The sequence below is a fragment of the Pleurodeles waltl genome, unplaced genomic scaffold (assembly GCF_031143425.1).
Source record: "Pleurodeles waltl isolate 20211129_DDA unplaced genomic scaffold, aPleWal1.hap1.20221129 scaffold_58, whole genome shotgun sequence".
Lineage (NCBI taxonomy): Eukaryota > Metazoa > Chordata > Amphibia > Caudata > Salamandridae > Pleurodeles > Pleurodeles waltl.
Window position 1 is genome coordinate 4,004,566 of NW_027150290.1, and position 25,720 is coordinate 4,030,285.

Here is a 25,720-nt window from a genome sequence, read left to right on the forward strand (position 1 = left end):
GTGGGTTTGCAGTGGGCAGTGAGGTCAGATGGGTCTGGAGTGGGCAGTGAGTTCAGGTGGGACTGGAGTGGGCAGTGAGTGCAGGTGAGTCTGGAGTAGGCAGTGAGTGCAAGTGGGGCAGTGAGTGCAGGTGGGTCTGGAGTGGGCAGTGGGTCTGGGGTGGGCAGTGGGTCTGGGGTGGGCAGTGAGTGCAGGTGGGTCTGGAGTGGGCAGTGAGTGCTGGAGGTCTGGAGTGGGCAGTGAGTGCAGGTGGGTCTGGAGTGGGTAGTGAGTCTGGAGTGGGCAGTGAGTGCAGGTGGGGCAGTGAGTGGAGGTGGGTCTGGAGTGGGCAATGACTGCAGGTGGTTCTGGAGTGGGCAGTGAGTCTGGAGCGGGCAGTGAGTGTAGGTAAGTCTGGAGTGGGCAGTGAGTGCCGGTGGGTCTGGAGTGGGCAGTGAGTATGGAGCGGGCAGTGAGTTCAGGTGGGTCTGGAGTGGACAGTGAGTGCAGGTGTCTGGAGTGGGCAGTGAGTGCAGCTGAGTCTGCAGTGGGCAGTGAATGCAGGTGAGTCTGGAGTGGGCAGTGGGTGCAGGTGGGGCAGTGAGTGCCGGTGGGACTGGAGTAGGTAGTGAGTGCGGGTGGGTCTGGAGTGGGCCGTGAGGTCAGGTGGGTCTGGAGTGGGCAGTGAGTGCAGGTGGGACTTGAGTGGGCAGTAAGTGGAGGTGGGTCTGGAGTGTGCAGTGAGTGCCGGTGGGTCTGGAGTGGGCAGTGGGTCTGGAGCGGGCAGTGAGTGCAGGTGAGGCAGGGAGTGCAGGTGGGTCTGGAGTGGGCAGTGAGTGCAGGTGGGTCTGGAGTGGGCAGTGAGTGCAGGTGGGTCTGGAGTGGGCAGTGAGTGCAAGTGGGGCAGTGAGTGCAGGTGGGTCTGGAGTGGGCAGTGGGTCTGGAGTGGGCAGTGGGTCTGGGGTGGGCAGTGAGTGCAGGTGGGTCTGGAGTGGGCAGTGAGTGCTGGTGGGTCTGGAGTGGGCAGTGAGTGCAGGTGGGTCTGGAGTGGGTAGTGAGTCTGGAGTGGGCAGTGAGTGCAGGTGGGGCAGTGAATGGAGGTGGGTCTGGAGTGGGCAGTGACCGCAGGTGGGTCTGGAGTGAGCAGTGACTCTGGAGCGGGCAGTGAGTTCAGGTGGGTCTGCAGTGGGCAGTGAGTGCAGGTGTTTGGAGTGGGCAGTGAGTGTAGGTAAGTCTGGAGTGGGCAGTGAGTGCCGGTGGGTGCAGGTGGGTCTGCAGTGGGCAGTGAGTCTGGAGTGGGCAGTGAGTGCCGGTGAGTCTGGAGTGGGCAGTGAGTGCAGGTGGGGAAGTGAGTGCAGGTGGGTCTGAAGTGGGCAGTGTGTGCAGGTGGGGCAGTGAGTTCTGGTGCGTCTGGAGTGGGCAGTGAGTGCCGGTGGGTCTGGAGTGGGGCAGTGAGTGCAGGTGGGCAGTGAGTGCAGGTGAGTCTGGTGTGTGCAGTGTGTGCCGGTGGGGCAGTGAGTGCAGGTGGGGCAGTGAGTGCCAGTGGGTCTGGAGTGGGCAGTGAGTGCCAGTGGGTCTGGAGTGGGCAGTGAGTGCCAGTGGGTCTGGGTCAGTGAGTGCCAGTGGGTCTGGATTGGGCAGTGAGTGCAGTTGGGGCACTGAGTGCCGGTGGGTCTGGAGTGGGCAGTGAGTGCAGGTGGGGCAGTGAGTGCAGGTGGGTCTAGAGTGGGCAGTGAGTGCCGGTGGGTCTGGAGTGGGTAGTGAGTGCAGGTGGGGCAGTGAGTGGAGGTGGGTCTGGAGTGGGCAGTGAGTGCAGGTGGGTCTGGAGTGGGCAGTGAGTATGGAGCGGGCAGTGAGTGCAGTTGGGTCTGGAGTAGGCAGTGAGTGCCGGTGGGTCTGCATTGGGCAGTGAGTGCAGGTGGGTCTGGAGTGGGCAGTTAGTGCAGGTGGGCAGTGAGTGCAGGTGGGTCTGGAGTGGGCAGAGAGTGCCGGTGGGTCTGGAGTGGGCAGTGGTTCTGGAGTGGGCAGTGAGTCTGGAGCGGGCAGTGAGTGGAGTTGGGTCTGGAGTGGGCAGTGAGTCCTGGTGGGTCTGGAGTGGGCAGTGAGTGCAGGTCGGGCAGTGAGTGCCGGTGGGTCTGGAGTGGGCAGTGAGTGCAGGAGGGGCAGTGAGTGCAGGTGGGTCTGGAGTGGGCAGTGATTGCCGGTGGGTCTGGAGTGGGCAGTGAGTGCAGGTGGGGCAGTGAGTGGAGGTGGGTCTGGAGTGGGCAGTGAGTGCAGGTGGGTCTGGAGTGGGCAGTGAGTATGGAGCGGGCAGTGAGTTCAGGTGGGTCTGGAGTGGGCAGTGAGTGCAGTTGTCTGGAGTGGGCAGTGAGTGCAGGTGAGTCTGGAGTGGGCAGTGGGTGCAGGTGGGTCTGGAGTGGGCAGTGAGTCTGGAGTGGGCAATGAGTGCAGGTGGGTCTGGAGTGGGCAGTGAGTGCCGGTGGGTCTGGAGTGGGAAGTGAGTGCAGGTGGGGCAGTTAGTGCAGGTGTGTTTGGAGTGGGCAGTGAGTGCTGGTGGGTCTGGAGTGGGCAATGAGTGCAGGTGGGGCAGTGAGTGCCGGTGGGTCTGGAGTGGGCAGTGAGTGCCGGAAGGTCTTTGAGTGGGCAGTGAGTGCAGGTGGGGCAGTGAGTGCAGGTGGGTCTGGAGTGGGCAGTGAGTGCCGGTGGGTCTGGAGTGGGCAGTGAGTGCAGGTGGGTCAGTGAGTGGAGATGGGTCTGGAGTGGGCAGTGAGTTCAGGTGGGTCTGGAGTAGGCAGTGAATGCTGGTGGGTCTGGAGTGGGCAGTGAGTGTAGGTGGGTCTGGAGTGGGCAGTAACTGCAGGTGGGACAGTGAGTTCAGGTGAGTCTGGAGTGGGCAGTGAGTGCAGGTGGGTTTGCAGTGGGCAGTGAGGTCAGATGGTTCTGGAGAGGGCAGTGAGTTCCGGTAGGACTGGAGGGGGCAGTGAGGGAAGGTGGGTCTGGAGTGGGCAGTAAGTGCAGGTGGGGCAGTGAGTGCAGGTGGGTCTGGAGTTGGCAGTGAGTGCAGGTGGGGCAGTGAATGCAGGTGGGGCAGTGAGTGCAGGTGGGGCAGTGAGCTCAGATGGGTCTGGAGTGCGCAGTGAGTGCAGGTGGGTCTGGAGTGCGCAGTGAGTGCAGGTGGGTCTGGAGTGGGCAGTGAGTACAGGTGGGTGTGGAGTGGGCAGTGAGTCTGGAGTGGGCAGTGAGTGCAGGTGGGGAAGTGAGTGCCGGTGGGTCTGGAGTGGGCAGTGAGTGCAGGTGGGGCAGTAAGTGCAGGTGAGTCTGGAGTGGGCAGTGAGTCTGGAGTGAGCAGTGAGTGCAGGTGGGGCAGTGAGTGGAGGTGGGCCTGGAGTGGGCATGAGTGCCGGTGGGTCTGGAGTGGGCAGTGAGTGCAGGTGGGGCAGTGAGTGCCGGTGGGTCTGGAGTAGGTAGTGAGCGCGGGTGGGTCTGGAGTGGGCCGTGAGGTCAGGTAAGTCTGGAGTGGGCAGTGAGTGCAGGTGGGACTGGAGTGGGCAGTAAGTGGAGGTGGGTCTGGAGTGTGCAGTGAGTGCCGGTGGGTCTGGAGTGGGCAGTGGGTCTGGAGCGGGCATTGAGTGCAGGTGAGGCAGGGAGTGCAGGTGGGTCTGGAGTGGGCAGTGAGTGCAGGTGGGTCTGGAGTGGACAGTGAGTGCAGGTGGGTATGGAGTGGGCAGTGAGTGCAAGTGGGGCAGTGAGTGCAGGTGGGTCTGGAGTGGGCAGTGGGTCTGGGGTGGGCAGTGGGTCTGGGGTGGGCAGTGAGTGCAGGTGGGTCTGGAGTGGGCAGTGAGTGCTGGTGGGTCTGGAGTGGGCAGTGAGTGCAGGTGGGTCTGGAGTGGGTAGTGAGTCTGGAGAGGGCAGTGAGTGCAGGTTGGGCAGTGAGTGGAGGTGGGTCTGGAGTGGGCAGTGACTGCAGGTGGGTCTGGAGTGGGCAGTGAGTCTGGAGCGGGCAGTGAGTTTAGGTGGGTCTGGAGTGGGCAGTGAGTGCAGGTGTTTGGAGTGGGCAGTGAGTGTAGGTAAGTCTGGAGTGGGCAGTGAGTGCCGTTGGGTGCAGGTGGGTCTGCAGTGGGCAGTGAGTCTGGAGTGGGCAGTGAGTGTAGATGAGTCTGGAGTGGGCAGTGAGTGCAGATGGGTCTGCAGTGGGCAGTGAGTGCCGCTGGGGCAGTGAGTGCCGGTGGGTCTGAAGTGGGCAGTGAGTGCAGGTGTGTCTGGAGTGGGCAGTGAGTGCCGGTGGGTCTGGAGTGGGCAGTGAGTGCCGGTGGGGAAGTGAGTGCAGGTGGGTCTGGAGTGGGCAGTGAATCTGGAGTGGGCAGTGAGTGCAGATGGGTCTGGAGTGGGCAGTGAGTGCCGGTGGGTCAGGAGTGGGCAGTGAGTCTGGAGTGGGCAGTGAGTGCAGGTGGGTCTGGAGTGGGCAGTGAGTGCAGGTGTGTCTGGAGTGGGCAGTGAGTGCCGGTGGGGCAGTGAGTGCAGGTGGCTCTGGAGTGGGCAGTGAGTGCAGGTGGGTCTGGAGTGGGCAGTGAGTGCAGGGGGGTCTGCAATGGGCAGTGAGTGCAGGTGGGTCTGGAGTGGGCAGTGAGTGCAGGTGGGGCAGTGAGTGGAGGGGGCAGTGAGTGCAGGTGGGTCTGGAGTGGGCAGTGAGTGGAGGTGAGTCTGGAGTGGGCAGTGAGTGCAGGTGGGTCTGGAGTGGGCAGTGAGTGCAGGTGGGGCAGTGAGTGCAGGTAGGTCTGGAGTAGGCAGTGAGTGCAGTTGGGTCTGGAGTCGGCAGTGAGTGCAGGTGGGGCAGTGAGTGCCAGTGGGTCTGGAGTGGGCAGTGAGTGCCGGTGGGTCTGGAGTGGGTAGTGAGTGCAGGTGGGTCTGGAGTGGGCAGTGAGTGCAGGTGGGTGCAGGTGGGTCTGGAGTGGGCAGTGAGTCTGGAGTGGGCAGTGAGTCTGGAGCGGGCAGTGAGTTCAGGTGGGTCTGGAGTGGTCAGTGAGTGCACGTGGGTCTGGAGTGGGCAGTGAGTGCAGGTGGGGCAGTGATTGCAGGTGGGCCTGGAGTGGGCAGTGAGTGCAGGTGGGGCAGTGAGTGCCAGTGGGTCTGGAGTGGGGCAGTGAGTGCAGGTAGGGCAGGGAGTGCAGGTGAGTCTGGTGTGGGCAGTGAGTGCCGGTAGGTCTGGAGTGGGCAGTGAGTGCAGGTGTGTCTGGAGTGGGCAGTGAGTGCCGGTGGGACTGGAGTGGGCAGTGAGTCTGGAGTGGGCAGTGACTCTAGAGTGGGCAGTGAGTGCAGGTGAGTCTGGAGTGGGCAGTGAGTGTAGGTGGGTCTGGAGTGGGCAGTGTGTGCAGGTGAGTCTGGAGTGGGCAGTGAGTGCAGGTGGGTCTGGAGTGGGCAGTGAGTGCCGGTGGGTCTGGAGTGGGCAGTTAGTGCAGGTTGGTCTGGAGTGGGCAGTGAGTGCAGGTGGGTCTGGAGTGGGCAGTGAGTACAGGTGGGGCAGTGAGTGCAGGTGGGTCTGGAGTGGGCAGTGAGTGCAGGTGTGTCTGGACTGGACAGTGAGTGCAGGTGGGGCAGTGAGTGCTGGTGGGTCTGGAGTGGGCAGTGAGTGCAGGTGGGGCAGTGAGTGCCGGTGGGTATGGAGTGGGTAGTGAGAGCAGGTGGGTCTGGGGTGGGTGAGTTCAGGTGGGTCTGGAGTGGGCAGTGAGTCTGGAGTGGGCAGTGAGTGCAGGTGGGTCTGGAGTGGGCAGTGGGTCTGCAGTGGGCAGTGAGTGTAGATGAGTCTGGAGTGGGCAGTGAGTGCAGGTGGGTCTGCAGTGGGCAGTGAGTGCCGGTGGGGCAGTGAGTGCCGGTGGGTCTGGAGTGGGCAGTGAGTGCAGGTGTGTCTGGAGTGGGCAGTGAGTGCCGGTGGGTCTGGAGTGGGCAGTGAGTGCCGGTGGGGCAGTGAGTGCAGGTGGGTCTGGAGTGGGCAGTGAATCTGGAGTGGGCAGTGAGTGCAGGTGGGTCTGGAGTGGGCAGTGAGTGCCGGTGGGTCAGGAGTGGGCAGTGAGTCTGGAGTGGGCAGTGAGTACAGGTGGGTCTGGAGTGGGCAGTGAGTGCCGGTGGGGCAGTGAGTGCAGGTGGCTCTGGAGTGGGCAGTGAGTGCAGGTGGGTCTGGAGTGGGCAGTGAGTGCAGGTGGGTCTGCAATGGGCAGTGAGTGCAGGTGGGTCTGGAGTGGGCAGGGAGTGCAGGTGGGGCAGTGAGTGAAGGGGGCAGTGAGTGCAGGTGGGTCTGGAGTGGGCAGTGAGTGGAGGTGAGTCTGGAGTGGGCAGTGAGTGCAGGTGGGTCTGGAGTGGGCAGTGAGTACAGGTGGGGCAGTGAGTGCCAGGGTCTGGAGTGTGCAGTGAGTGCCAGTGGATCTGGAGTGGGCAGTGAGTGCAGGTGGGTCTGGAGTGGGCAGTGAGTGCCGGTGGGTCTGCAGTGGGCAGTGAGTGCAGGTGGGTCTGGAGTGGGCAGTAAGTCTGGAGTGGGCAGTGAGTGCCGGTGGGTCTGCAGTGGGCAGTGAGTGCTGGTGGGTCTGGAGTGGGCAGTGAGTCTGGAGTGGGCAGTGAGTGCAGGTGGGTCTGGAGTGGGCAGTGAGGGCAGGTGGGGCAGTGAGTGCAGGTGGGGCAGTGAGTGCAAGTGGGTCTGGAGTGGGCAGTGAGTGCCGGTGGGTCTGCAGTGGGCAGTGAGTGCCGGTGGGTCTGGAGTGGGCAGTGAGTGCAGGTGGGTCTGTAGGGAGCAGTGAGTCTGGAATGGGCAGTGAGTGCAGGTGTTGCAGTGAGTGGAGGTGGGTCTGGAGTGGGCAGTGAGTGCAGGTGGGTCTGGAGTGGGCAGTGAGTCTAGAGCGGGCAGTGAGTTCAAGTGGGTCTGGAGTGGGCAGTGAATGCAGGTGTCTGGAGTGGGCAGTGAGTGCAGGTGAGTCTGCAGTGGGCAGTGAGTGCAGGTGCGTCTGGAGTGGGCAGTGGGTGCAGGTGAGTCTGGAGTGGGCAGTGAGTCTGGAGTGGGCAGTGAGTGCCGGTGGGTCTGGAGTGGGCAGTGAGTGCTGGCGGGGCAGTGAGTGCAGGTGGGTCTGGAGTGGGCAGTGAGTGCCGGTGGGTCTCGAGTGGGCAGTGAGTGCAGGTGGGGCAGTGAGTGCAGGTGAGTCTGGAGTGGGCAGTGAATCTGGAGTGGCCAGTGAGTGCAGTTGGGTCTGGAGTGCGCAGGGAGTGCTGGTGGGAGTGGAGTGGGCAGTGAGTGCCGGTGGGTCTGGAGTGGGCAGTGAGTGCAGGTTGTGCAGTGAGTGCCGGTGGGTCTGGAGTGGGCTGTGAGTGCAGGTGGGTCTGGAGTGGGCAGTGGGTGCAGGTGGGTATGGAGAGGGCCGTGAGTTCAGGTGGGTCTGGAGTTGGCAGTGAGTGCAGGTGGGACTGGAGTGGGCAGTAAGTGGAGGTGGGTCTGGAGTGGGCAGTGAATGCCGGTGGGTCTGGAGTGGGCAGAGGGTCTGGAGTGGGCAGTGAGTGCAGGTGGGGCAGTGAGTGCAGGTGGGTCTGGAGTGGGCAGTGAGTGCAGGTGGGGCAGTGAGTGCCGGTGGGTCTGGAGTGGGCAGTGAGTGCAGGAGGTACAGTGAGTGCAGGTGGGGCAGTGAGTGCAGGTGGGTCTGGAGTGGGCAGTGAGTGCCGGTGGGTCTGCAGTGGGCAGTGAGTGCCCGTGTGTCTGGAGTGGGTCTGTAGGGGGCAGTGAGTCTGGAATGGGCAGTGAGTGCAGGTGTTGCAGTGAGTGGAGGTGGGTCTGGAGTGGGCAGTGAGTGCAGGTGGGTATGGAGTGGGCAGTGAGTCTAGAGCGGGCAGTGAGTTCAAGTGGGTCTGGAGTGGGCAGTGAATGCAGGTGTCTGGAGTGGGCAGTGAGTGCAGGTGAGTCTGCAGTGGGCAGTGAGTGCAGGTGCGTCTGGAGTGGGCAGTGGGTGCAGGTGAGTCTGGAGTGGGCAGTGAGTCTGGAGTGGGCAGTGAGTGCCGGTGGGTCTGGAGTGGGCAGTGAGTGCTGGCGGGGCAGTGAGTGCAGGTGGGTCTGGAGTGGGCAGTGAGTGCCGGTGGGTCTCGAGTGGGCAGTGAGTGCAGGTGGGGCAGTGAGTGCAGGTGAGTCTGGAGTGGGCAGTGAATCTGGAGTGGCCAGTGAGTGCAGTTGGGTCTGGAGTGCGCAGGGAGTGCTGGTGGGAGTGGAGTGGGCAGTGAGTGCCGGTGGGTCTGGAGTGGGCAGTGAGTGCAGGTTGTGCAGTGAGTGCCGGTGGGTCTGGAGTGGGCTGTGAGTGCAGGTGGGTCTGGAGTGGGCAGTGGGTGCAGGTGGGTATGGAGTGGGCCGTGAGTTCAGGTGGGTCTGGAGTGGGCAGTGAGTGCAGGTGGGACTGGAGTGGGCAGTAAGTGGAGGTGGGTCTGGAGTGGGCAGTGAATGCCGGTGGGTATGGAGTGGGCAGAGGGTCTGGAGTGGGCAGTGAGTGCAGGTGGGGCAGTGAGTGCAGGTGGGTCTGGAGTGGGAAGTGAGTGCAGGTGGGACTGCAGTGGGCAGTGAGTGCAGGTGGGTCTAGAGTGGGCAGTGAGTGCAGGTGGGTCTGGAGTGGGCAGTGAGTGCAGGTGGGGCAGTGAGCTCAGGTGGGTCTGGAGTGTGCAGTGAATGCTGGTGGGTCTGGAGTGGGCAGTGAGTGCAGGTGGGTCTGGAGTGGGCAGTGAGTCTGGAGTGGGCAGTGAGTGCAGGTGGGTCTGGAGTGGGCAGTGAGGGCAGGTGGGGCAGTGAGTGCAGGTGGGTCTGGAGTGGGCAGTGAGTACCCGTGGGTCTGGAGTGGACAGTGGGCCTGGAGTGGGCAGGGAGTCTGGAGTGGGCAGTGAGTGGAGGTGGGTCTGGAGTGGGCAGTGAGTGCAGGTGTGTCTGGAGTGGGCAGTGAGTGCCGGTGGGACTGGAGTGGGCAGTGAGTCTGGAGTGGGCAGTGACTCTAGAGTGGGCAGTGAGTGCCGGTGAGTCTGGAGTGGGCAGTGAGTGTAGGTGGGTCTGGAGTGGGCAGTGTGTGCAGGTGAGTCTGGAGTGGGCAGTGAGTGCAGGTGGGTCTGGAGTGGGCAGTGAGTGCCGGTGGGTCTGGAGTGGGCAGTTAGTGCAGGTTGGTCTGGAGTGGGCAGTGAGTGCAGGTGGGTCTGGAGTGGGCAGTGAGTACAGGTGGGGCAGTGAGTGCAGGTGGGTCTGGAGTGGGCAGTGAGTGCAGGTGTGTCTGGACTGGACAGTGAGTGCAGGTGGGGCAGTGAGTGCTGGTGAGTCTGGAGTGGGCAGTGAGTGCAGGTGGGGCAGTGAGTGCCGGTGGGTATGGAGTGGGTAGTGAGTGCAGGTGGGTCTGGGGTGGGTGAGTTCAGGTGGGTCTGGAGTGGGCAGTGAGTCTGGAGTGGGCAGTGAGTGCAGGTGGGTCTGGAGTGGGCAGTGGGTCTGCAGTGGGCAGTGAGTGTAGATGAGTCTGGAGTGGGCAGTGAGTGCAGGTGGGTCTGCAGTGGGCAGTGAGTGCCGGTGGGGCAGTGAGTGCCAGTGGGTCTGGAGTGGGCAGTGAGTGCAGGTGTGTCTGGAGTGGGCAGTGAGTGCCGATGGGTCTGGAGTGGGCAGTGAGTGCCGGTGGGGCAGTGAGTGCAGGTGGGTCTGGAGTGGGCAGTGAATCTGGAGTGGGCAGTGAGTGCAGGTGGGTCTGGAGTGGGCAGTGAGTGCCGGTGGGTCAGGAATGGGCAGTGAGTCTGGAGTGGGCAGTGAGTGCAGGTGGGTCTGGAGTGGGCAGTGAGTGTCGGTGGGGCAGTGAGTGCAGGTGGCTCTGGAGTGGGCAGTGAGTGCAGGTGGGTCTGGAGTGGGCAGTGAGTGCAGGTGGGTCTGCAATGGGCAGTGAGTGCAGGTGGGTCTGGAGTGGGCAGGGAGTGCAGGTGGGGCAGTGAGAGGTGGGGGCAGTGAGTGCAGGTGGGTCTGGAGTGGGCAGTGAGTGGAGGTGAGTCTGGAGTGGGCAGTGAATGCAGGTGGGTCTGGAGTGGGCAGTCAGTACAGGTGGGGCAGTGAGTGCCAGGGTCAGGAGTGTGCAGTGAGTGCCAGTGGATCTGGAGTGGGCAGTGAGTGCAGGTGGGTCTGGAGTGGGCAGTGAGTGCCGGTGGGTCTGCAGTGGGCAGTGAGTGCAGGTGGGTCTGGAGTGCGCAGGGAGTGCTGGTGGGAGTGGAGTGGGCAGTGAGTGCCGGTGGGTCTGGAGTGTGCAGTGAATGCTGGTGGGTCTGGAGTGGGCAGTGAGTGCAGGTGGGTCTGGAGTGGGCAGTGAGTCTGGAGTGGGCAGTGAGTGCAGGTGGGTCTGGAGTGGGCAGTGAGGGCAGGTGGGGCAGTGAGTGCAGGTGGGTCTGGAGTGGGCAGTGAGTACCCGTGGGTCTGGAGTGGACAGTGGGCCTGGAGTGGGCAGGGAGTCTGGAGTGGGCAGTGAGTGGAGGTGGGTCTGGAGTGGGCAGTGAGTGCAGGTGTGTCTGGAGTGGGCAGTGAGTGCCGGTGGGACTGGAGTGGGCAGTGAGTCTGGAGTGGGCAGTGACTCTAGAGTGGGCAGTGAGTGCCGGTGAGTCTGGAGTGGGCAGTGAGTGTAGGTGGGTCTGGAGTGGGCAGTGTGTGCAGGTGAGTCTGGAGTGGGCAGTGAGTGCAGGTGGGTCTGGAGTGGGCAGTGAGTGCCGGTGGGTCTGGAGTGGGCAGTTAGTGCAGGTTGGTCTGGAGTGGGCAGTGAGTGCAGGTGGGTCTGGAGTGGGCAGTGAGTACAGTTGGGGCAGTGAGTGCAGGTGGGTCTGGAGTGGGCAGTGAGTGCAGGTGTGTCTGGACTGGACAGTGAGTGCAGGTGGGGCAGTGAGTGCTGGTGAGTCTGGAGTGGGCAGTGAGTGCAGGTGGGGCAGTGAGTGCCGGTGGGTATGGAGTGGGTAGTGAGTGCAGGTGGGTCTGGGGTGGGTGAGTTCAGGTGGGTCTGGAGTGGGCAGTGAGTCTGGAGTGGGCAGTGAGTGCAGGTGGGTCTGGAGTGGGCAGTGGGTCTGCAGTGGGCAGTGAGTGTAGATGAGTCTGGAGTGGGCAGTGAGTGCAGGTGGGTCTGCAGTGGGCAGTGAGTGCCGGTGGGGCAGTGAGTGCCAGTGGGTCTGGAGTGGGCAGTGAGTGCAGGTGTGTCTGGAGTGGGCAGTGAGTGCCGATGGGTCTGGAGTGGGCAGTGAGTGCCGGTGGGGCAGTGAGTGCAGGTGGGTCTGGAGTGGGCAGTGAATCTGGAGTGGGCAGTGAGTGCAGGTGGGTCTGGAGTGGGCAGTGAGTGCCGGTGGGTCAGGAGTGGGCAGTGAGTCTGGAGTGGGCAGTGAGTGCAGGTGGGTCTGGAGTGGGCAGTGAGTGCCGGTGGGGCAGTGAGTGCAGGTGGCTCTGGAGTGGGCAGTGAGTGCAGGTGGGTCTGCAATGGGCAGTGAGTGCAGGTGGGTCTTGAGTGGGCAGGGAGTGCAGGTGGGGCAGTGAGAGGTGGGGGCAGTGAGTGCAGGTGGGTCTGGAGTGGGCAGTGAGTGGAGGTGAGTCTGGAGTGGGCAGTGAATGCAGGTGGGTCTGGAGTGGGCAGTCAGTACAGGTGGGGCAGTGAGTGCCAGGGTCAGGAGTGTGCAGTGAGTGCCAGTGGATCTGGAGTGGGCAGTGAGTGCAGGTGGGTCTGGAGTGGGCAGTGAGTGCCGGTGGGTCTGCAGTGGGCAGTGAGTGCAGGTGGGTCTGGAGTGCGCAGGGAGTGCTGGTGGGAGTGGAGTGGGCAGTGAGTGCCGGTGGGTCTGGAGTGGGCAGTGAGTGCAGGTTGTGCAGTGAGTGCCGGTGGGTCTGGAGTGGGCTGTGAGTGCAGGTGGGTCTGGAGTGGGCAGTGGGTGCAGGTGGGTATGGAGTGGGCCGTGAGTTCAGGTGGGTCTGGAGTGGGCAGTGAGTGCAGGTGGGACTGGAGTGGGCAGTAAGTGGAGGTGGGTCTGGAGTGGGCAGTGAATGCCGGTGGGTCTGGAGTGGGCAGAGGGTCTGGAGTGGGCAGTGAGTGCAGGTGGGGCAGTGAGTGCAGGTGGGTCTGGAGTGGGCAGTGAGTGCAGGTGGGGCAGTGAGTGCCGGTGGGTCTGGAGTGGGCAGTGAGTGCAGGAGGTACAGTGAGTGCAGGTGGGGCAGTGAGTGCAGGTGGGTCTGGAGTGGGCAGTGAGTGCCGGTGGGTGTGCAGTGGGCAGTGAGAGCACGTGGGTCTGGAGTGGGTCTGTAGGGGGCAGTGAGTCTGGAATGGGCAGTGAGTGCAGGTGTTGCAGTGAGTGGAGGTGGGTCTGGAGTGGGCAGTGAGTGCAGGTGGGTATGGAGTGGGCAGTGAGTCTAGAGCGGGCAGTGAGTTCAAGTGGGTCTGGAGTGGGCAGTGAATGCAGGTGTCTGGAGTGGGCAGTGAGTGCAGGTGAGTCTGCAGTGGGCAGTGAGTGCAGGTGCGTCTGGAGTGGGCAGTGGATGCAGGTGAGTCTGGAGTGGGCAGTGAGTCTGGAGTGGGCAGTGAGTGCCGGTGGGTCTGGAGTGGGCAGTGAGTGCTGGCGGGGCAGTGAGTGCAGGTGGGTCTGGAGTGGGCAGTGAGTGCCGGTGGGTCTCGAGTGGGCAGTGAGTGCAGGTGGGGCAGTGAGTGCAGGTGAGTCTGGAGTGGGCAGTGAATCTGGAGTGGCCAGTGAGTGCAGTTGGGTCTGGAGTGCGCAGGGAGTGCTGGTGGGAGTGGAGTGGGCAGTGAGTGCCGGTGGGTCTGGAGTGGGCAGTGAGTGCAGGTTGTGCAGTGAGTGCCGGTGGGTCTGGAGTGGGCTGTGAGTGCAGGTGGGTCTGGAGTGGGCAGTGGGTGCAGGTGGGTATGGAGTGGGCCGTGAGTTCAGGTGGGTCTGGAGTGGGCAGTGAGTGCAGGTGGGACTGGAGTGGGCAGTAAGTGGAGGTGGGTCTGGAGTGGGCAGTGAATGCCGGTGGGTCTGGAGTGGGCAGAGGGTCTGGAGTGGGCAGTGAGTGCAGGTGGGGCAGTGAGTGCAGGTGGGTCTGGAGTGGGCAGTGAGTGCAGGTGGGACTGCAGTGGGCAGTGAGTGCAGGTGGGTCTAGAGTGGGCAGTGAGTGCAGGTGGGTCTGGAGTGGGCAGTGAGTGCAGGTGGGGCAGTGAGCTCAGGTGGGTCTGGAGTGTGCAGTGAATGCTGGTGGGTCTGGAGTGGGCAGTGAGTGCAGGTGGGTCTGGAGTGGGCAGTGAGTCTGGAGTGGGCAGTGAGTGCAGGTGGGTCTGGAGTGGGCAGTGAGGGCAGGTGGGGCAGTGAGTGCAGGTGGGTCTGGAGTGGGCAGTGAGTACCCGTGGGTCTGGAGTGGACAGTGGGCCTGAAGTGGGCAGGGAGTCTGGAGTGGGCAGTGAGTGGAGGTGGGTCTGGAGTGGGCAGTGAGTGCAGGTGTGTCTGGAGTGGGCAGTGAGTGCCGGTGGGACTGGAGTGGGCAGTGAGTCTGGAGTGGGCAGTGACTCTAGAGTGGGCAGTGAGTGCCGGTGAGTCTGGAGTGGGCAGTGAGTGTAGGTGGGTCTGGAGTGGGCAGTGTGTGCAGGTGAGTCTGGAGTGGGCAGTGAGTGCAGGTGGGTCTGGAGTGGGCAGTGAGTGCCGGTGGGTCTGGAGTGGGCAGTTAGTGCAGGTTGGTCTGGAGTGGGCAGTGAGTGCAGGTGGGTCTGGAGTGGGCAGTGAGTACAGGTGGGGCAGTGAGTGCAGGTGGGTCTGGAGTGGGCAGTGAGTGCAGGTGTGTCTGGACTGGACAGTGAGTGCAGGTGGGGCAGTGAGTGCTGGTGGGTCTGGAGTGGGCAGTGAGTGCAGGTGGGGCAGTGAGTGCCGGTGGGTATGGAGTGGGTAGTGAGTGCAGGTGGGTCTGGGGTGGGTGAGTTCAGGTGGGTCTGGAGTGGGCAGTGAGTCTGGAGTGGGCAGTGAGTGCAGGTGGGTCTGGAGTGGGCAGTGGGTCTGCAGTGGGCAGTGAGTGTAGATGAGTCTGGAGTGGGCAGTGAGTGCAGGTGGGTCTGCAGTGGGCAGTGAGTGCCGGTGGGGCAGTGAGTGCCAGTGGGTCTGGAGTGGGCAGTGAGTGCAGGTGTGTCTGGAGTGGGCAGTGAGTGCCGGTGGGTCTGGAGTGGGCAGTGAGTGCCGGTGGGGCAGTGAGTGCAGGTGGGTCTGGAGTGGGCAGTGAATCTGGAGTGGGCAGTGAGTGCAGGTGGGTCTGGAGTGGGCAGTGAGTGCCGGTGGGTCAGGAGTGGGCAGTGAGTCTGGAGTGGGCAGTGAGTGCAGGTGGGTCTGGAGTGGGCAGTGAGTGCCGGTGGGGCAGTGAGTGCAGGTGGCTCTGGAGTGGGCAGTGAGTGCAGGTGGGTCTGGAGTGGGCAGTGAGTGCAGGTGGGTCTGCAATGGGCAGTGAGTGCAGGTGGGTCTGGAGTGGGCAGGGAGTGCAGGTGGGGCAGTGAGTGGTGGGGGCAGTGAGTGCAGGTGGGTCTGGAGTGGGCAGTGAGTGGAGGTGAGTCTGGAGTGGGCAGTGAATGCAGGTGGGTCTGGAGTGGGCAGTGAGTACAGGTGGGGCAGTGAGTGCCAGGGTCAGGAGTGTGCAGTGAGTGCCAGTGGATCTGGAGTGGGCAGTGAGTGCAGGTGGGTCTGGAGTGGGCAGTAAGTCTGGAGTGGGCAGTGAGTGCCGGTGGGTTTGCAGTGGGCAGTGAGTGCAGGTGGGTCTGGAGTGGGCAGTGAGTCTGGAGTGGGCAGTGAGTGCAGGTGGGTCTGGAGTGGGCAGTGAGGGCAGGTGGGGAAGTGAGTGCAGGTGGGTCTGGAGTGGGCAGTGAGTACCCGTGGGTCTGGAGTGGACAGTGGGCCTGGAGTGGGCAGTGAGTCTGGAGCGGGCAGTGATTGGAGGTGGGGCTGGAGTGGGCAGTGAGTGCAAGTGGGACAGTGAGTGCCGGTGGGTCTGCAGTGGGCAGTGAGTGCAGGTGGGTCTGGAGTGGGCAGTGAGTCTGGAGTGGGCAGTGAGTGCAGGTGGGTCTGCAGTGGGCAGTGAGGGCAGGTGGGGCAGTGAGTGCAGGTGGGTCTGGAGTGGGCAGTGAGTACCCGTGGGTCTGGAGTGGACAGTGGGCCTGGAGTGGGCAGTGAGTCTGGAGCGGGCAGTGAGTGGAGGTGGGTCTGGAGTGGGCAGTGAGTGCAAGTGGGACAGTGAGTGCCGGTGGGTCTGGAGTGGGCAGTGAGTGCAGGAGGTACAGTGAGTGCAGGTGGGGCAGTGAGTGCAGGTGGGTCTGGAGTGGGCAGTGAGTGCCGGTGGGTCTGCAGTGGGCAGTGAGTGCCGGTGGGTCTGGAGTGGGCAGTGAGTGCAGGTGGGTCTGTAGGGAGCAGTGAGTCTGGAATGGGCAGTGAGTGCAGGTGTTGCAGTGAGTGGAGGTGGGTCTGGAGTGGGCAGTGAGTGCAGGTGGGTCTGGAGTGGGCAGTGAGTCTAGAGCGGGCAGTGAGTTCAAGTGGGTCTGGAGTGGGCAGTGAATGCAGGTGTCTGGAGTGGGCAGTGAGTGCAGGTGAGTCTGCAGTGGGCAGTGAGTGCAGGTGCGTCTGGAGTGGGCAGTGGGTGCAGGTGAGTCTGGAGTGGGCAGTGAGTCTGGAGTGGGCAGTGAGTGCCGGTGGGTCTGGAGTGGGCAGTGAGTGCAGGCGGGGCAGTGAGTGCAGGTGGGTCTGGAGTGGGCAGTGAGTGCCGGTGGGTCTCGAGTGGGCAGTGAGTGCAGGTGGGGCAGTGAGTGCAGGTGAGTCTGGAGTGGGCAGTGAATCTGGAGTGGCCAGTGAGTGCAGTTGGGTCTGGAGTGCGCAGGGAGTGCTGGTGGGTGTGGAGTGGGCAGTGAGTGCCGGTGGGTCTGGAGTGGGCAGTGAGTGCAGGTTGTGCAGTGAGTGCCGGTGGGTCTGGAGTGGGCTGTGAGTGCAGGTGGGTCTGGAGTGGGCAGTGGGTGCAGGTGGGTATGGAGTGGGCCGTGAGTTCAGGTGGGTCTGGAGTGGGCAGTGAGTGCAGGTGGGACTGGAGTGGGCAGTAAGTGGAGGTGGGTCTGGAGTGGGCAGTGAATGCCGGTGGGTCTGGAGCGGGCAGAGGGTCTGGAGTGGGCAGTGAGTGCAGGTGGGGCAGTGAGTGCAGGTGGGTCTGGAGTGGGCAGTGAGTGCAGGTGGGACTGCAGTGGGCAGTGAGTGCAGGTGGGTCTAGAGTGGGCAGTGAGTGCAGGTGGGTCTGGAGTGGGCAGTGAGTGCAGGTGGGGCAGTGAGCTCAGGTGGGTCTGGAGTGTGCAGTGAATGCTGGTGGGTCTGGAGTGGGCAGTGAGTGCAGGTGGGTCTGGAGTGGGCAGTGAGTCTGGAGTGGGCAGTGAGTGCAGGTGGGTCTGGAGTGGGCAGTGAGGGCAGGTGGGGCAGTGAGTGCAGGTGGGTCTGGAGTGGGCAGTGAGTACCCGTGGGTCTGGAGTGGACAGTGGGCCTGGAGTGCGCAGTGAGTCTGGAGTGGGCAGTGAGTGGAGGTGGGTCTGGAGTGGGCAGTGAGTGCAAGTGGGACAGTGAGTGCCGGTGGGTCTGGAGTGGGCAGTGAGTGCAGGAGGTACAGTGAGTGCAGGTGGGGCAGTGAGTGCAGGTGGGTCTGGAGTGGGCAGTGAGTGCCGGTGGGTCTGCAGTGGGCAGTGAGTGCCGGTGGGTCTGGAGTGGGCAGTGAGTGCAGGTGGGTCTGTAGGGAGCAGTGAGTCTGGAATGGGCAGTGAGTGCAGGTGTTGCAGTGAGTGGAGGTGGGTCTGCAGTGGGCAGTGAGTGCAGGTGGGTCTGGAGTGGGCAGTGAATCTAGAGCGGGCAGTGAGTTCAAGTGGGTCTGGAGTGGGCAGTGAATGCAGGTGTCTGGAGTGGGCAGTGGGTGCAGGTGAGTCTGGAGTGGGCAGTGAGTCTGGAGTGGGCAGTGAGTGCAGGCGGGGCAGTGAGTGCAGGTGGGTCTGGAGTGGGCAGTGAGTGCCGGTGGGTCTCGAGTGGGCAGTGAGTGCAGGTGGGGCAGTGAGTGCAGGTGAGTCTGGAGTGGGCAGTGAATCTGGAGTGGCCAGTGAGTGCAGTTGGGTCTGGAGTGCGCAGGGAGTGCTGGTGGGTGTGGAGTGGGCAGTGAGTGCCGGTGGGTCTGGAGTGGGCAGTGAGTGCAGGTTGTGCAGTGAGTGCCGGTGGGTCTGGAGTGGGCTGTGAGTGCAGGTGGGTCTGGAGTGGGCAGTGGGTGCAGGTGGGTATGGAGTGGGCCGTGAGTTCAGGTGGGTCTGTAGTGGGCAGTGAGTGCAGGTGGGACTGGAGTGGGCAGTAAATGGAGGTGAGTCTGGAGTGGGCAGTGAATGCCGGTGGGTCTGGAGTGGGCAGAGGGTCTGGAGTGGGCAGTGAGTGCAGGTGGGGCAGTGAGTGCAGGTGGGTCTGGAGTGGGCAGTGAGTGCAGGTGGGACTGCAGTGGGCAGTGAGTGCAAGTGGGTCTAGAGTGGGCAGTGAGTGCAGGTGGGTCTGGAGTGGGCAGTGAGTGCAGGTGGGGCAGTGAGCTCAGGTGGGTCTGGAGTGTGCAGTGAATGCTGGTGGGTCTGGAGTGGGCAGTGAGTGCCAGTGGGTCTGAAGTGGGCAGTGGGTCTGGAGTGGGCATTGAGTGCAGGTGGGTCTGGAGTGGGCAGTAAGTGCAGGTGGGTCTGGGGTGGGCAGTGAGTGCAGGTGGGGCAGTGAGTGCAGGTGGTTCTGGAGTGGGCAGTGAGTGCCGGTGGGTCTGGAGTTGGCATTGAGTGCCGGTGGGTCTGGAGTGGGCAGTGAGTGGAGGTGAGTCCGGAATGGGCAGTGAGTGCCGGTGAGTCTGGAGTGGGCAGTGAGTGCAGGAGGGTCTGGAGGGGGCAGTGAGTCTGGAGTGGGCAGTGAGTGCAGGTGGGGCAGTGAGTGCTGGTGGGTCTGGAGTGGGCAGTGAGTGCAGGTGGGTCTGGAGTGGGCAGTAAGTGCAGGTGGGGAAGTGAGTGCAGGTGAGTCTGGAGTGGGCAGTGAGTGCAGGTGGGTTTGCAGTGGGCAGTGAGGTCAGATGGGTCTGGAGTGGGCAGTGAGTTCAGGTGGGACTGGAGTGGGCAGTGAGTGCAGGTGAGTCTGGAGTAGGCAGTGAGTGCAAGTGGGGCAGTGAGTGCAGGTGGGTCTGGAGTGGGCAGTGGGTCTGGGGTGGGCAGTGGGTCTGGGGTGGGCAGTGAGTGCAGGTGGGTCTGGAGTGGGCAGTGAGTGCTGGTGGGTCTGGAGTGGGCAGTGAGTGCAGGTGGGTCTGGAGTGGGTAGTGAGTCTGGAGTGGGCAGTGAGTGCAGGTGGGGCAGTGCGTGGAGGTGGGTCTGGAGTGGGCAATGACTGCAGGTGGTTCTGGAGTGGGCAGTGAGTCTGGAGCGGGCAGTGAGTGTAGGTAAGTCTGGAGTGGGCAGTGAGTGCCGGTGGGTCTGGAGTGGGCAGTGAGTATGGAGCGGGCAGTGAGTTCAGGTGGGTCTGGAGTGGACAGTGAGTGCAGGTGTCTGGAGTGGGCAGTGAGTGCAGCTGAGTCTGCAGTGGGCAGTGAATGCAGGTGAGTCTGGAGTGGGCAGTGGGTGCAGGTGGGGCAGTGAGTGCCGGTGGGACTGGAGTAGGTAGTGAGTGCGGGTGGGTCTGGAGTGGGCCGTGAGGTCAGGTGGGTCTGGAGTGGGCAGTGAGTGCAGGTGGGACTTGAGTGGGCAGTAAGTGGAGGTGGGTCTGGAGTGTGCAGTGAGTGCCGGTGGGTCTGGAGTGGGCAGTGGGTCTGGAGCGGGCAGTGAGTGCAGGTGAGGCAGGGAGTGCAGGTGGGTCTGGAGTGGGCAGTGAGTGCAGGTGGGTCTGGAGTGGGCAGTGAGTGCAGGTGGGTCTGGAGTGGGCAGTGAGTGCAAGTGGGGCAGTGAGTGCAGGTGGGTCTGGAGTGGGCAGTGGGTCTGGAGTGGGCAGTGGGTCTGGGGTGGGCAGTGAGTGCAGGTGGGTCTGGAGTGGGCAGTGAGTGCTGGTGGGTCTGGAGTGGGCAGTGAGTGCAGGTGGGTCTGGAGTGGGTAGTGAGTCTGGAGTGGGCAGTGAGTGCAGGTGGGGCAGTGAATGGAGGTGGGTCTGGAGTGGGCAGTGACCGCAGGTGGGTCTGGAGTGAGCAGTGACTCTGGAGCGGGCAGTGAGTTCAGGTGGGTCTGGAGTGGGCAGTGAGTGCAGGTGTTTGGAGTGGGCAGTGAGTGTAGGTAAGTCTGGAGTGGGCAGTGAGTGCCGGTGGGTGCAGGTGGGTCTGCAGTGGGCAGTGAGTCTGGAGTGGGCAGTGAGTGCCGGTGAGTCTGGAGTGGGCAGTGAGTGCAGGTGGGGAAGTGAGTGCAGGTGGGTCTGAAGTGGGCAGTGTGTGCAGGTGGGTCAGTGAGTGCTGGTGCGTCTGGAGTGGGCAGTGAGTGCCGGTGGGTCTGGAGTGGGGCAGTGAGTGCAGGTGGGCAGTGAGTGCAGGTGAGTCTGGTGTGTGCAGTGTGTGCCGGTGGGGCAGTGAGTGCAGGTGGGGCAGTGAGTGCCAGTGGGTCTGGAGTGGGCAGTGAGTGCCAGTGGGTCTGGAGTGGGCAGTGAGTGCCAGTGGGTCTGGGTCAGTGAGTGCCAGTGGGTCTGGATTGGGCAGTGAGTGCAGTTGGGGCACTGAGTGCCGGTGGGTCTGGAGTGGGCAGTGAGTGCAGGTGGGGCAGTGAGTGCAGGTGGGTCTAGAGTGGGCAGTGAGTGCCGGTGGGTCTGGAGTGGGTAGTGAGTGCAGGTGGGGCAGTGAGTGGAGGTGGGTCTGGAGTGGGCAGTGAGTGCAGGTGGGTCTGGAGTGGGCAGTGAGTATGGAGCGGGCAGTGAGTGCAGTTGGGTCTGGAGTAGGCAGTGAGTGCCGGTGGGTCTGCATTGGGCAGTGAGTGCAGGTGGGTCTGGAGTGGGCAGTTAGTGCAGGTGGGCAGTGAGTGCAGGTGGGTCTGGAGTGGGCAGTGAGTGCCGGTGGGTCTGGAGTGGGCAGTGGTTCTGGAGTGGGCAGTGAGTCTGGAGCGGGCAGTGAGTGGAGTTGGGTCTGGAGTGGGCAGTGAGTCCTGGTGGGTCTGGAGTGGGCAGTGAGTGCAGGTCGGGCAGTGAGTGCCGGTGGGTCTGGAGTGGGCAGTGAGTGCAGGAGGGGCAGTGAGTGCAGGTGGGTCTGGAGTGGGCAGTGATTGCCGGTGGGTCTGGAGTGGGCAGTGAGTGCAGGTGGGGCAGTGAGTGGAGGTGGGTCTGGAGTGGGCAGTGAGTGCAGGTGGGTCTGGAGTGGGCAGTGAGTATGGAGCGGGCAGTGAGTTCAGGTGGGTCTGGAGTGGGCAGTGAGTGCAGTTGTCTGGAGTGGGCAGTGAGTGCAGGTGAGTCTGGAGTGGGCAGTGGGTGCAGGTGGGTCTGGAGTGGGCAGTGAGTCTGGAGTGGGCAATGAGTGCAGGTGGGTCTGGAGTGGGCAGTGAGTGCCGGTGGGTCTGGAGTGGGAAGTGAGTGCAGGTGGGGCAGTTAGTGCAGGTGTGTTTGGAGTGGGCAGTGAGTGCTGGTGGGTCTGGAGTGGGCAATGAGTGCAGGTGGGGCAGTGAGTGCCGGTGGGTCTGGAGTGGGCAGTGAGTGCCGGAAGGTCTTTGAGTGGGCAGTGAGTGCAGGTGGGGCAGTGAGTGCAGGTGGGTCTGGAGTGGGCAGTGAGTGCCGGTGGGTCTGGAGTGGGCAGTGAGTGCAGGTGGGTCAGTGAGTGGAGATGGGTCTGGAGTGGGCAGTGAGTTCAGGTGGGTCTGGAGTAGGCAGTGAATGCTGGTGGGTCTGGAGTGGGCAGTGAGTGCAGGTGGGTCTGGAGTGGGCAGTAACTGCAGGTGGGACAGTGAGTTCAGGTGAGTCTGGAGTGGGCAGTGAGTGCAGGTGGGTTTGCAGTGGGCAGTGAGGTCAGATGGTTCTGGAGAGGGCAGTGAGTTCCGGTAGGACTGGAGGGGGCAGTGAGGGAAGGTGGGTCTGGAGTGGGCAGTAAGTGCAGGTGGGGCAGTGAGTGCAGGTGGGTCTGGAGTTGGCAGTGAGTGCAGGTGGGGCAGTGAATGCAGGTGGGGCAGTGAGTGCAGGTGGGGCAGTGAGCTCAGATGGGTCTGGAGTGCGCAGTGAGTGCAGGTGGGTCTGGAGTGCGCAGTGAGTGCAGGTGGGTCTGGAGTGGGCAGTGAGTACAGGTGGGTCTGGAGTGGGCAGTGAGTCTGGAGTGGGCAGTGAGTGCAGGTGGGGAAGTGAGTGCCGGTGGGTCTGGAGTGGGCAGTGAGTGCAGGTGGGGCAGTAAGTGCAGGTGAGTCTGGAGTGGGCAGTGAGTCTGGAGTGAGCAGTGAGTGCAGGTGGGGCAGTGAGTGGAGGTGGGCCTGGAGTGGGCATGAGTGCCGGTGGGTCTGGAGTGGGCAGTGAGTGCAGGTGGGGCAGTGAGTGCCGGTGGGTCTGGAGTAGGTAGTGAGCGCGGGTGGGTCTGGAGTGGGCCGTGAGGTCAGGTAAGTCTGGAGTGGGCAGTGAGTGCAGGTGGGACTGGAGTGGGCAGTAAGTGGAGGTGGGTCTGGAGTGTGCAGTGAGTGCCGGTGGGTCTGGAGTGGGCAGTGGGTCTGGAGCGGGCATTGAGTGCAGGTGAGGCAGGGAGTGCAGGTGGGTCTGGAGTGGGCAGTGAGTGCAGGTGGGTCTGGAGTGGACAGTGAGTGCAGGTGGGTATGGAGTGGGCAGTGAGTGCAAGTGGGGCAGTGAGTGCAGGTGGGTCTGGAGTGGGCAGTGGGTCTGGGGTGGGCAGTGGGTCTGGGGTGGGCAGTGAGTGCAGGTGGGTCTGGAGTGGGCAGTGAGTGCTGGTGGGTCTGGAGTGGGCAGTGAGTGCAGGTGGGTCTGGAGTGGGTAGTGAGTCTGGAGAGGGCAGTGAGTGCAGGTGGGGCAGTGAGTGGAGGTGGGTCTGGAGTGGGCAGTGACTGCAGGTGGGTCTGGAGTGGGCAGTGAGTCTGGAGCGGGCAGTGAGTTTAGGTGGGTCTGGAGTGGGCAGTGAGTGCAGGTGTTTGGAGTGGGCAGTGAGTGTAGGTAAGTCTGGAGTGGGCAGTGAGTGCCGTTGGGTGCAGGTGGGTCTGCAGTGGGCAGTGAGTCTGGAGTGGGCAGTGAGTGTAGATGAGTCTGGAGTGGGCAGTGAGTGCAGATGGGTCTGCAGTGGGCAGTGAGTGCCGCTGGGGCAGTGAGTGCCGGTGGGTCTGAAGTGGGCAGTGAGTGCAGGTGTGTCTGGAGTGGGCAGTGAGTGCCGGTGGGTCTGGAGTGGGCAGTGAGTGCCGGAGGGGAAGTGAGTGCAGGTGGGTCTGGAGTGGCCAGTGAATCTGGAGTGGGCAGTGAGTGCAGATGGGTCTGGAGTGGGCAGTGAGTGCCGGTGGGTCAGGAGTGGGCAGTGAGTCTGGAGTGGGCAGTGAGTGCAGGTGGGTCTGGAGTGGGCAGTGAGTGCAGGTGTGTCTGGAGTGGGCAGTGAGTGCCGGTGGGGCAGTGAGTGCAGGTGGCTCTGGAGTGGGCAGTGAGTGCAGGTGGGTCTGGAGTGGGCAGTGAGTGCAGGGGGGTCTGCAATGGGCAGTGAGTGCAGGTGGGTCTGGAGTGGGCAGTGAGTGCAGGTGGGGCAGTGAGTGGAGGGGGCAGTGAGTGCAGGTGGGTCTGGAGTGGGCAGTGAGTGGAGGTGAGTCTGGAGTGGGCAGTGAGTGTAGGTGGGTCTGGAGTGGGCAGTGAGTGCAGGTGGGGCAGTGAGTGCAGGTAGGTCTGGAGTAGGCAGTGAGTGCAGTTGGGTCTGGAGTCGGCAGTGAGTGCAGGTGGGGCAGTGAGTGCCAGTGGGTCTGGAGTGGGCAGTGAGTGCCGGTGGGTCTGGAGTGGGTAGTGAGTGCAGGTGGGTCTGGAGTGGGCAGTGAGTGCCGGTGGGTCTGCAGTGGGCAGTGAGTGCAGGTGGGTCTGGAGTGGGCAGTGAGTTTGGAGTGGGCAGTGAGTGCAGGTGGGTCTGGAGTGGGCAGTGAGGGCAGGTGGGGCAGTGAGTGCAGGTGGGTCTGGAGTCGGCAGTGAGTGCCCGTGGGTCTGGAGTGGGCAGTGGGTCTGGAGTGGGCAGTGAGTCTGGAGTGGGCAGTGAGTGGAGGTGGGTCTGGAGTGGGCAGTGAGTGCAAGTGGGACAGTGAGTGCCGGTGGGTCTGGAGTGGGCAGTGAGTGCAGGAGGTACAGTGAGTTCAGGTGGGGCAGTGAGTGCAGGTGGGTCTGGAGTGGGCAGTGAGTGCCGGTGGGTCTGCAGTGGGCAGTGAGTGCCCATGGGTCTGGAGTGGGTCTGTAGGGGGCAGTGAGTCTGGAATGGGCAGTGAGTGCAGGTGTTGCAGTGAGTGGAGGTGGGTCTAGAGTGGGCAGTGAGTGCAGGTGGGTATGGAGTGGGCAGTGAGTCTAGAGTGGGCAGTGAGTTCAAGTGGGTCTGGATTGGGCAGTGAATGCAGGTGTCTGGAGTGGGCAGTGAGTGCAGGTGAATCTGCAGTGGGCAGTGAGTGCAGGTGCGTCTGGAGTGGGCAGTGGGTGCAGGTGAGTCTGGAGTGGGCAGTGAGTCTGGAGTGGGCAGTGAGTGCCGGTGCGTCTGGAGTGGGCAGTGAGTGCAGGCGGGGCAGTGAGTGCAGGTGGGTCTGGAGTGGGCAGTGAGTGCCGGTGGGTCTCGAGTGGGCAGTGAGTGCAGGTGGGGCAGTGAGTGCAGGTGAGTCTGGAGTGGGCAGTGAATCTGGAGTGGGCAGTGAGTGCTGGTGGGTCTGGAGTGCGCAGGGAGTGCTGGTGGGTCTGGAGTGGGCAGTGAGTGCCGGTGGGTCTGGAGTGGGCAGTGAGTGCAGGTTGTGCAGTGAGTGCTGGTGGGTCTGGAGTGGGCTGTGAGTTCAGGTGGGTCTGGAGTGGGCAGTGAGTGCAGGTGGGACTGGAGTGGGCAGTAAGTGGAGGTGGGTCTGGAGTGGGCAGTGAATGCCGGTGGGTCTGGAGTGGGCAGTGGGTCTGGAGTGGGCAGTGAGTGCAGGTGGGGCAGTGAGTGCAGGTGGGTCTGGAGTGGGCAGTGAGTGCAGGTGGGACTGCAGTGGGCAGTGAGTGCCGGTGGGTCTGGAGTGGGCAGTGAGTGCAGGTGGGTCTGGAGTGGGCAGTGAGTGCAGCTGGGGCAGTGAGCTCAGGTGGGTCTGGAGTGTGCAGTGAGTGCCAGTGGGTCTGAAGTGGGCAGTGGGTCTGGAGTGGGCATTGAGTGCAGGTGGGTCTGGAGTGGGCAGTAAGTGCAGGTGGGTCTGGGGTGGGCAGTAAGTGCAGGTGGGGCAGTGAGTGCAGGTGGTTCTGGAGTGGGCAGTGAGTGCCGGTGGGTCTGGAGTTGCCATTGAGTGCCGGTGGGTCTGGAGTGGGCAGTGAGTGGAGGTGAGTCTGGAGTGGGCAGTGAGTGCCGGTGGGTCTGGAGTGGGCAGTGAGTGCAGGAGGGTCTGGAGGGGGCAGTGAGTCTGGAGTGGGCAGTGAGTGCAGGTGGGGCAGTGAGTGCTGGTGGGTCTGGAGTGGGCAGTGAGTGCAGGTGGGTCTGGAGTGGGCAGTAAGTGCAGGTGGGGAAGTGAGTGCAGGTGAGTCTGGAGTGGGCAGTGAGTGCAGGTGGGTTTGCAGTGGGCAGTGAGGTCAGATGGGTCTGGAGTGGGCAGTGAGTTCAGGTGGGACTGGAGTGGGCAGTGAGTGCAGGTGGGTATGGTGTGGGCAGTGAATGCTGGTGGGTCTGGAATGGGCAGTGAGTGCAGGTGGGTCTGGAGTGGGCAGTAAGTGCAGGTGGGGAAGTGAGTGCAGGTGAGTCTGGAGTGGGCAGTGAGTGCAGGTGGGTTTGCAGTGGGCAGTGAGGTCAGATGGGTCTGGAGTGGGCAGTGAGTTCAGGTGGGACTGGAGTGGGCAGTGAGTGCAGGTGGGTCTAGAGGGGGCAGTGAGTGCAGGTGGGTCTGGAGTGGGCAGTGAGAGCAGGTGGGGCAGTGAATGCAGGTGGGGCAGTGAGCTCAGATTGGTGTGGAGTGGGCAGTAAGTGACGGTGGGGCAGTAAGTGCAGGAGGGTCTGGAGTGGGCAGTGAGTGCAGGTGGGTGTGGAGTGGGCATTGAGTCTGGAGTGGGCAGTGAGTGCAGGTGGGGCAGTAAGTGCCGGTGGGTCTGGAGTTGGTAGTGAGTGCAGGTGGGTCTGGAGTGGGCCGTGAGGTCAGGTGGGTCTGGAGTGGGCAGTGAGTGCAGGTGGGACTGGAGTGGGTAGTGAGTGCAGATGGGTCTGGTGTGGGCAGTGAGTGCAGGTGGGTCTGGAGTGGGCAGTGAGTGCAGGTGGGGCAGTGAGATCAGGTGGGTCTGGAGTGGGCAGTGAGTGCTGGTGGGTCTGGAGTGGGCAGTAAGTGCCGGTGGGTCTGGAGTGGGCAGTGGGTCTGGGGTGGGCAGTGAGTGCAGGTGGGTCTGGAGTGGGCAGTGAGTGCAGGTGGGTCTGGGGTGGGCAGTGAGTGCCGGTGGGTCTGGAGTGGGCAGTGAGTGCTGGTGATTCTGGAGTGGGCACTGAGTCTGGAGTGGGCAGTGAGTGCAGGTGGGGCAGTGAGTGGAGGTTGATGTGGAGTGGGCAGTGAGAGCAGGTGGGTGTGGAGTGGGCAGTGAGTCTGGAGCGGGCAGTGAGTACAGGTGGGTCTGCAGT